The sequence below is a fragment of the Pezoporus wallicus genome, unplaced genomic scaffold (genome assembly GCF_028554395.1).
Source record: "Pezoporus wallicus isolate ANWC-B61680 ecotype Strahan unplaced genomic scaffold, APGP_CSIRO_Pwel_v1 contig_4722, whole genome shotgun sequence".
NCBI lineage: Eukaryota > Metazoa > Chordata > Aves > Psittaciformes > Psittacidae > Pezoporus > Pezoporus wallicus.
In genome coordinates this window covers 2,000,703-2,009,642 of record NW_026641840.1, presented here as the reverse complement: position 1 = coordinate 2,009,642, position 8,940 = coordinate 2,000,703, and positions in this window count along the sequence as shown.

Genomic DNA, 8,940 nt, shown 5'->3' with positions numbered 1-8,940 from the left:
CATTTCTTAACTAAACACCTCTGGAATTCTAACTGTATATGGTTGTGAGCTGAAATGTATGCTCAGCGTAAACTAAACACTTACAGAGCTTGAACATGTGTGTATAGAGCTTGAGCTCCACGTTCAGTTTGTCTCAGTGTGTGCCAAGGTCTCAGGGTTGCCTGGGGAACTATCATAGGGTAGATTCTGTGCCTGTTAACCACATTCCATCCAGCTGCATTTTACCTTAAAATGTCTTTAGTATTGCAACATAACTTGGAGGGTTTGCGTGTGTGTCTGATTTCCCCCATTACTCCACGCTGTAGTAAAAGGGAGGTCAAGTGGCAGTGGAAAGAGGGAGAAGTAGACTGAAAATCAGAGTCACCCTTACCTTCCTCTGGAAGAGGCTTAAGTCTTTATATTAAATGAATTTCAATTAGAGACACTCACCTACACCACCTCAAACCCACATCCACAGAGCCTCACAGGATCTGCTGAACAAGAGGAGAAGACAAAGTGGAACCTGACTGTACAGGCCACGGCTCAGAAGAGGGAAGAACCTCCCATTGTGGGCAACGGGATTCTTGGTGCTAACGTCTTAGGAAGATGAGAAGCCAGTCGACTTCAGGGATCCTTCTCATGGCTCTTGTAATCCTCTTTATTAGATTTCCATTGATTTTTGGTATCTCTCCAGTGGCTGGAGCTAGACTCTGGGCTAGAAGGATGCTCTAGACAGCATCCAGAGGAGCTTGTTCATTTGCTTAGTTACTGGAACAGTGCTTTGTAGTTGGACCCTATGTTAGAAGCAGTACTGCATTGGCCGTTGGCACATCAGCCCATCTGTCAGAGATGAGAAAGAAGAACCCCTGGGTCAGACCAGAGAAGAAGTAAACCAAGACTCTGCGTAAGGAACAGTTTCCACTCCCTGCTGAGAGGTGGTAGCAACAGCAGTGATTTCATCAGGGGCTGCAGAAGCTAACCCTTCCTGATGCTAAGGAGATCTGCCTCTCACGAGTTCCTCCCTCGCATTCCTCCTCGAACGGCAGTGCTTATCAGTCTGGATCCACGGTGTTCAAGGGGATCAGCAGCTTCTCACATTCTTTGTGTGGTTCACAGGAAAAACCACAGGCTCTCCAGAGGTTGAAACCAAACAACACTTACTTTTATTGTAAACTTCCTTAAGCTGTGTCCGGAGAAGCTAAAGTCTTGGCAAGTTCTTATTCTTATGAAAGATCTGAAGTAGAGGGAGGAAAAGAGGAAGAAAAGAAAGGAGAGAAACCAATGAGATAGGATCACCACCCCGGGGATCCAGTGATGTCTTCTTGGTCAGTGAGTTGAAGTCCTTTTAGTCAGCGACTCTGCTGAGGTCCAGGATGGAGAAGCCACACAGCTGAATGATGCTTGCCTTCTAATAGTCAGGTTCTCTTGGAATCTTCCCACAGGTGGAGATTCCTTTGTGTGCTTCCACATGCATTATGAGCTGTTTTGGAACGTTCCAGATGGTGGCAAGGGTACCTGGTAAACCCCCAGGCCCAGTTAATGCTGTGCTTTGATGGGCACAGGCACAGTGTAGCCCTGTCTCTAGGCAGTTTGGTGCTAGGGCAGTTGATCTCCATGGCCTCGGGGCAGCCAACACAGGAAACCATCCTCATCTTCATGGAGCATGACTTTGTTCTGCTTCCCTGATGTTTGCCCAAGCGATAACATGCTGATCACCACCAACAGGCATTGAATTTCTTCAGTTACTTCTGTCTTTTGAGTTGTTCTGAGGCACAAAAGGGTCTCTTGACCATCACATACATGAGCAAGAGTCTTCAGCAAGACACAACAGCCTCACCCTCTGCCGCCTTCCCTTCATTTCTGCAAGACAGTTACCAGCTGCACAGCCCTGATAACTGCTACTTGTGCAGTTTATACACTCGCCAGAGCTTGGAATTTAATAAGCATAAGTTGATTTAGGATGCTGTATAAAGAGATTATCCCAAAGACAGGCGTTGGTCTCAACAGGGGTTGGTACAACCAGCCTCTTTTATGATGGTCAGGGCAGAAGCTCTGCCTTGCTTCAAGCCACATCCTCACTTTATGGCTGAGTCCCTGGTAATGACTGAGGCTGTTCACACCATTAAAAATGGACTTGGGCAGCCCAGTGCCCATCAGAGAGAGGTAGGGTTGAAGACTGTGCCCACATGGTATCTGTGGGATCTCATGTGTGGTGCACAACTGGAACTGAGGGAGCATAACATCTCAGTTTGAGCTTTGCTCCATACTTCATCTTTGAGGCCAGAAAAGATTTCATCCAAAGGAGGGTTTTGCCTGCTAAGGCTTCCTCCTCCCTGCTCTCACCAAGTAGTAGCAGGACTCTATTGACCCAAATATCTGTCTTGTCAGGACTATTCTTATTTGGAAAGATTTCATGGATTAGGCAGGGGATTAGTAGCACATATATTAATGACTTGTGGCTCTCAAACAAGCAGACTTCATTAGGCAAAGATTAAAGCACACTTCATTGACATCAACCTCTTTCAGGATTCAAAGTGTCAAGTGATTTCATAGAGTTTAATACACTTGGCAGCCTTACTCATTTAAGCACTTCCAAAGTAGTCATCTGGAGGATTCAAGGCAGCTTAGACATTTATAGTGCCATAAAACATCAGGCCATAAATTACACATGATGAGGGTGTGTGTCACCATCAGTATTTAGAGCCATTAAAAAACCCCACCAACTTGTCTTGTATTTTCATCTAGGAAAAATATCCCTAGAAAATAAGTGCCATAAAACTAGATGGAAATTGCTCTCGCATTCCAGGCAGTCAGCAAGCGTTAGGGTAGATAATGCATGTGGTTCACAAACTCTGCCAAGTGACACAATCCACTCATGAAAGGTTTCAGAGCTCTTCCATGAGGCTCATGAGATGCCCAAGCTGGCCCATCTGCCCTGAGCCTCAAGTGATGCTTTTCCCAACCATTCCAATTCCAGGTAGAATGGATTCCTTTTAGAGGAAAAATAAAGGAGATTAGTTTGGATAATCCAAGCCACTCTGCTCTTCTGTTCTCACTCCTTGCACCTTCTACAGACATTATAGCTGGGCCTTGCTTGTGTTTTGCCTTCACCACAGAACTGACCAATGTAAAACCCCCGGTTGTACCCACAGCTCAGCCCCACGTGTATTTTCACAATGTATTCCAACTTCGGAAGTGTTTTGCTTTTACATCTTCCAAACAATTCTCTGTGTAGGTTTAATGACAGCATTTAGCATTGTCAGAGATTTAGGACCATTAGAAAAACTCCATGAACTGCAATCAGAGTTGACGTCATCTATGAGCTTCACCTGTGGAGATGGAAAAGGTGTTGCTCAAATCTCTTCCACATAGCTCAGCAGGGGAAGAGGTCTCTAGCTATAACATTACAACGCCCTTTTGACACTGCTATGAATTTGCTTTTGGCAACTCCAAACCAATCCTTTTCCATAAGGGAGGAGGGTTATGTGCAGGAATGAGATGATCCCATGCAGCCAAGAACAGCCAGAACAATCAGATGTGTCTACCTGCCTTTTCCAGCCACGCAGCAGATCCCTGCCCACCACATATACATATTAATCCCAATAATTCCTATTAAGCCTCGGTGCTGAAACCTGATTCTTCAAAACCACTTGCTGCAGAGCCTCAGTTTTTAAGCCCACTAAAGGCAGCGTTGGCAGCTCTGACATTAATCACAAAGAGCTAGGATTGAGTTCTTAAACTGGTAATGAATTTGGCAAGAGCTCTTCTAATCCCATCTTAGTTTTCCATATGCAGACAGGTGGAAAGGAAAAGTCTCACTGGGAAGGGCCCTTTGAGAGGGTCAGTAATGAATTGAGTCATTGCTGAAAGGCACCAGGCAGTTCCATAGTGAGGACTAACAGCAACACCCAACTTAACGATGGGGATTCTGGCTCAGTCTCTGATTAAAACACTTGCAAGACCAATAGTAGGGTCTGCTACTAAGAGAGCAGGGAGCTGCTGGGACCCTTTCCAACCCTACCCATTCTATGACTCTATGATCCTCTGCAGAACCAGATAAAATTGCTTCATTGGCAGAGGGAAAGACACAACTCAGTTTCTTCATGGAATGTACACACACACACTCTTGATTGATGGGATGGTTTCAGCCTTGGAGGCAGGGAAATGCAGAGATTGATCAAGAAGAACCAAAAAATGGCTTTAGAAAGCTGAAAAGAAAAGGTTTTGGAAAGCTGAAAATATCAATATTACAATTAAACACTACCAAGGCATTGGAAAGCTGAAAATACCAATACTCCAATTAAACACTACCAAGGTATTGGAAAGCTGAAAATAAAAATACTACAATTAAACACTACCAAGGCATTGGAAAGCTGAAAACAAGGGAGGCAGGAGGAAGTTGGTGACTTGGAGCCCTGCTGACCAAACTGAAACTAAAAGTGCCCATGAGCTGGGCACTGACTCTAACGTTGGACAGCGTTCAAGGGCACGAGACAAACTGATGGCGGGGAAATGCATTGAGGGCTATTGAGTATGTTGAAACCACATGGAGTTTAGAAAGTCCCGGAGCTGAATAAAACTCAGCTGAATAAACACTTCAGGGGACCCTATATATATATTTCCCAGCCCTTTACACTTCTCCAAGCAGCTGCTTGTGGCCGTGGCTGGCCCATTTGTTGAGAGTGGTCTACACACCGTTTCCATTTGCATTATGAACAGGTTAGAAGAGCAAATCAGCTGCTCCATGAGGTTTATGTTGAAGAGTTCAGCACCAGTGAGTCACCAGGTTATTCAAGAGCTATTCAAGGCACTTCTTCAGAGTCTAACCTGTTTTCTATCAAATTACTCTTAAAGGCAATTAAAGGCAGGAGAGTAGAAACAACGCTTTGCAACTGGAGAATAAGTCAAAATACATCCCTGTGTGCTCAGTACTGCTACAGCCTAAACCTGCTGCGAAGAAGTCCTTATCCCACAGCTGGTTCCTATCTGTTGTAAGAAACACAGAGGAGAAGCACAGCTGTGCAGACACAAATACAGAGGTGGAGCTTTCTCCACCCCGGGTTACAGGAATAGCTTTGAGACAGAGCTGGTTGAGGGAATTCTGCTGGAATTGTGTTCTGCTGAAATATGCAGTTCCGCTCCAGCCGTCTGCAGAACGGGATGGGTCTGCCAGGGTTTACTTGGAAAGAAAGAGGAGGAGAGCGGGGGAGAAGCTGGATTGGCAAAATACTCCATCCTGATAGCCTTGAAATGAAGGTTTCCAGTTTAAATCACCTTTGTTTTTCCTGTAACTTTTTGCATTACAATAGAGAATATCAAAGGCTCCTACTGATGCCCATTGTTTCCTTTGGCTTTTACATCATTAACTGACTTTTGTGGCAAGAGTAATTCTTTATTTGTGAGTATAAACCCCTGCATCCGCATTGCTCCAGTGTCTCACACTGCAGGGATGTGCTTGCAGATGGAGACTGTGTGTGGATGTACGTGTAGATGGAGCATAAGTAGAACCAGTGGGGTTATCCCTGCTCCCATCCTTCACATGCACGAAGCAGGAAGAGCTGACACAAAGCCTGGAGTATGAAAACAAACCCTGCATGGACAGAAATGCATAGAGATATGCAGGGTAACACGTGGATAAATCATCTCTGGTTATCAGCAGCAGATGCCTGAGCTGAGGATGGGGCCTCACTGCCTGATAAAGGACAACTGTTATCAGGAGCAGCGCTTCCAAGTCAGCCCTGGCAAACCTAAATTAGGGTAGAAGCGGCCTGAGGCTTCCCTACAAGGAGAAGCGGGGCTGTCCAAAGGATGCTGGTCTATGAGCAAGTGAGTGCCCCTTGGGAGGTTCCTCATTTGCCCATCAGACATGAGGCTGACGGCCGCACAGCAGAACCTGATGATGAAGAGGCTCTGGGACCAACCTGCTCTTGGCATTCAAGGACGTGCAGGGAGGGTGCAGGCACCTCACCACCCCAGGGGATTGGCTGTATTGGTGGTTATCACCCTCCCAGAAGGAGCTTGGATATGGAATCCACCCATATGGTGCAAAGTTATGTCCTCTGCATTCGCCAGGAAGGCTCGTAGAATCAGCTGGGTTGGAAAAGCCCTTTAAGCTCATCCAGTCCAACCATTCCCAGCACTGCCAAGGCCACCACTAACCCATGGCACTGAGGCCTCGTCTCCACGCTGTGTGAACACTTGCAGGGACGGTGACTGCAGCCCTGCCCTGGGCAGCCTGTTCCAATGCCTGAGCACCCTCTGGGGAAGGAATTGTTCCTCAGCTCCATCTAAACCTGCCCTGGGGCAGCTTGAGGCCGTTTCCTCTTGTCCCATCCCTTGTTCCTTGGGAGCAGAGCCCAGCCACTGGTTCCTCCTCTACCAGAAGCTGTTACTGGATAGTGATGGTAAGTGGGATGAGCCCAGGTTTGCTCAGGTCAGCGAGGAGTTACCATTAATGACATGTGGCTTTATGCCTCTGGAGAGCAACGGAGGCAGATGGGAGACCTGCTGGAGAACAGGATCCGGCAGTTCAGATGATGGAGATCTCTAGGACTGTTCCTCTGCATATTAGGCCAGAGCTGAATTCACTTGAAAAGACAACAAATGCCTTCAGGGGGATGAGGGGGTGGAAATTTGGCAGCTTTTACTCCCCAGAAAAAGGCATAATGAGAGCCAGTGGCTGGAAGCTGATCCTGGGAATGTGAATCAGGGAGCACATTTAACTAGGTGAACAATTAAACATGGGAGCAAGTGATTTCTGAAGCTGTGGATGTTGGAACTACATGAATCACTGTTTTCTCACTTCAGCCAACGAGCCAGAAATATTGAGAAATCCCACATTTGGCTCAGCCTGAAGCAAATGAGACTTTTCCCCCCACTTCTTCCTGCTTCAGCAGCACCAGTGATTAATATCGAATGAAATATTTCTCTTCCAGAGCCAAGCTATTTTGATTCCATGGGGGCACCTCTAACAAAGGCAAGCAATTGGCCTGAGGAGTGACATGTTGAAGTCCAGGTTGAATGAAGTCTTGGGTGACACTGTCTAGTGTGAGATGTCCCTGCCCATGGCAGGGGGTTGGAACTGCCTGCTCTCAAGGTCCTTTCCAACCCAAAGAACCATTGATATGGTCCTGTACAACCATTCTATGATTTTAATGCCATTGTCCAAAGCAGCACCTTCTCTGCTCCTCAGCAGCCTAGGGAGCCAAGTGCTTGCCCACAGCATGGCCACAGATCAGTTCTCCAGTCTTAGCACTCATCCAGCATCCTCATGGATAAGGATTTGCTGTGTAAAGGCACACAGCAGCTGGTGCCAGACCACACGGCAGGGACAGCCATAGGAAGACCAGGGAGAGCAAGGAGGCAATATTTAGGAGGTGGGAGTGGGAAGAAGGAGCAGCAGCAGCTGTGCGTCTGGCTATAAAAAGGTTGGGAGCTGCTGCAATGGGTTCTCTAGGGGGGTGGTCTCTGTCCTTCTTGTTGCTGCTGTTCTAAATATGTCTTGGGGCTGAGAGCACGGCAGGTTTGTCCCTGTCACCACCACACTGCAGCAATTCCCCCTTTTGCTTTCCATTTGCCAAGAAAGACAGAAATCAGACCTCAAATTCTTTGAGTTGGGGTTTACCAAACCCTCATCATTTACGGAACAAATGCTTCGTGCTCCAAACTGCCCCAATTCCCTATTTTCTCATGGAGGAACGTGTGCCCTTTGGAAAGAGAAGATCTTGTCTGACTAGCAGGCTTGGTGCACACATTTTGGGAGGCTCTTGGTTTAGGCCAGGTATGAATAGCTTCTTGGGTGACACGGTCTAGAGTGAGGTGTCCCTGCCCGTGGCAGGGGGTTGGAACTAGATGATCTTAAGGTCCTTTCCAACCCAAACCATTCCATGATTCTATGGTTCTCTCTACTCAGAGACCAGCTTTATTCCTCCAGCAGACATTTGGAGGCCACAGCGCTGACAGCAGTGTTTGCATGATGCTCTACCTAACAGAAGAACCCAACGATGGCTGGATTGCCCCACTTCCAACACAGGCATAGCCATGTGCCCAGTTGGCTTGAACTCCCTAAACCCATGGCATAGCCACAAGGAGACACAGGGTAATGCTCCCATGTGCCCTCAGAGGCAGATGCTGGGCTGAACATGCCAATGGAGGAGAGCTCTTCCGTGGATACCATCCTCTTGCAGGTCAGCTCATGTCTTTGTCCCTCTAGGCTGCACATCCTCAGGGCTCAGCAGGTTGAGCACCCACCATGCTGCAGGCTCAGCAGGGAAATGAAACTTCCCAAAGAAATTCACCCTTTGGATGAGGGTGTCCTTACAAGCAGGTTGGTGCACACAGGTCCTTGGAGAGGGTTAATTTTGCCTCCTGGGAAGACCTTGCGGTCCCCTTAGAATGGGTTGAGGAGGACTTGGCGCAAGCGAGCTTTGAATACATCCCAAATTACCCCATTGTTACCTTCCTGCTCCAATGCGTGACCCCCTTCATGGTGAGCTGAAAGGTCTCCCCTTCTTGAGGGTTGAATTACTCTTTCCTCCTATGGCCTGTACTCCAAATGCAACCAACTCAACGGTCTACACTGGACTTGTTTCACTATACCAACGTCTATCTTGTACTGGGAAGCCTAAACTGGACCCAGTAAGCAGAGGGGTCCCACCAGTACTGAACAGGGGGAAATTCCTGCCCTTGACTGCCTGAGGCTTGTACCCATGCAGTTTGTAACACAGTTATCCCTCTAACCTGTTGCAACTGTGGCAGAACCAAATAAGGTTTGGGAACGTTGCAGTGGGAAAATGAAGAGGGATGTATGGGAATTAGGAAACAGGTCACCACCAACTGCTCTTGTCTACTGGCTGCTTGTAACCGCACAGGTACTACTGAGACCTAGGGGTGGATGCAGAGCAGTCTTAAAGATGTACTTACCCATCTTCAGCCTGGAGAAGAGAAGGCTCCTGAAGGGGA